At 43.6% G+C, this 908-nt stretch overlaps 1 protein-coding gene across 1 annotated transcript in view; it reads left to right on the forward strand.

Moving 5' to 3' along the window:
* Positions 1-11: 11 nt before the first annotated feature.
* The window catches only part of LOC106881336 (zinc finger protein 665), a 7,697-nt gene continuing 6,800 nt past the window's right edge, over positions 12-908 (forward strand). Inside the window, exon 1 of the mRNA XM_014931690.2 lies at positions 12-899. The gene's annotated coding sequence lies outside the window, so the exon portion shown is untranslated. The remainder of the gene's footprint in view (positions 900-908) is intronic.

The following is a 908-nucleotide window of genomic DNA, read 5'->3' on the forward strand; positions in this document are numbered from 1 at the left end:
GACGAGGGAGAGGATTTAACAGAGGTTGCCGAAGAAACCTCAGAACAAGTGCAAGCACCACGCAACGAGGATCTGTACGGATAATTCTAAAAAATTTTCCGCCATAGTGGCGATTTGATCAACGGTGTTGTGCTCGAAAGCCGTGACCAAAATCATTTAATTCGCGCAGACGGCGCAAAAGCTGTGACGGGGTTCTGTCTCCCAACTCCTCGTCTGGCATTAGTTCTTTGAAGTGACTCTCTGCAGATCTGGTGTTACGGCGCAGAATCTCCGCCTTAACAGACGCATAAGTGGCGTCTGGTCTGGGATCTGTAATTAGATCCCTAGCAGAGGTGGCGAGTGGTGCGGGCATGCCACAATACAAGAGATGCAACTGTTGTACACACCACCAAGCAAACGATGATGGTGATGATGATGTATATAATTATGATAGATTGTTACCCATTCAATGTCTAGGTAGACTTCGTCACCCACTCACTCACACTCTCTTTCTTTCTCTCCCCACACAAAAATGAAACACATTCCGGCACCAAAATAAGACTTTCCCTTTGCAACTTTTTGCGCCGAAATCTATTTCATTTTTGTGTGAGGACAGAGAGAGAGAGAGAGTGTGTGTGTGTGAGAGAGAGAGAGAGAGTGAGAGAGAGAGAGAGGATTGTGTGTGTGAGTGAGAGAAAGAGAGAGAAATATAAAGAGAAAGTGAGTGAGTGGGTGACGAAGTTTACCTAGAATGGGTAACAATCTATCATAATTATATATATCAAACATCATCATCACCATCATCGTTTAAGGTTTGCTTTCCATTCTGGCATGGGTTAGACGGTTTGACTGAGGACTGGCAAGCCAGGAAAATCTATTCGAGATTATTATATATATTTTATATCCAGTGGTTTTAAGAGGTAGGTAAA

The sequence above is a fragment of the Octopus bimaculoides genome, chromosome 7 (genome assembly GCF_001194135.2).
Source record: "Octopus bimaculoides isolate UCB-OBI-ISO-001 chromosome 7, ASM119413v2, whole genome shotgun sequence".
NCBI lineage: Eukaryota > Metazoa > Mollusca > Cephalopoda > Octopoda > Octopodidae > Octopus > Octopus bimaculoides.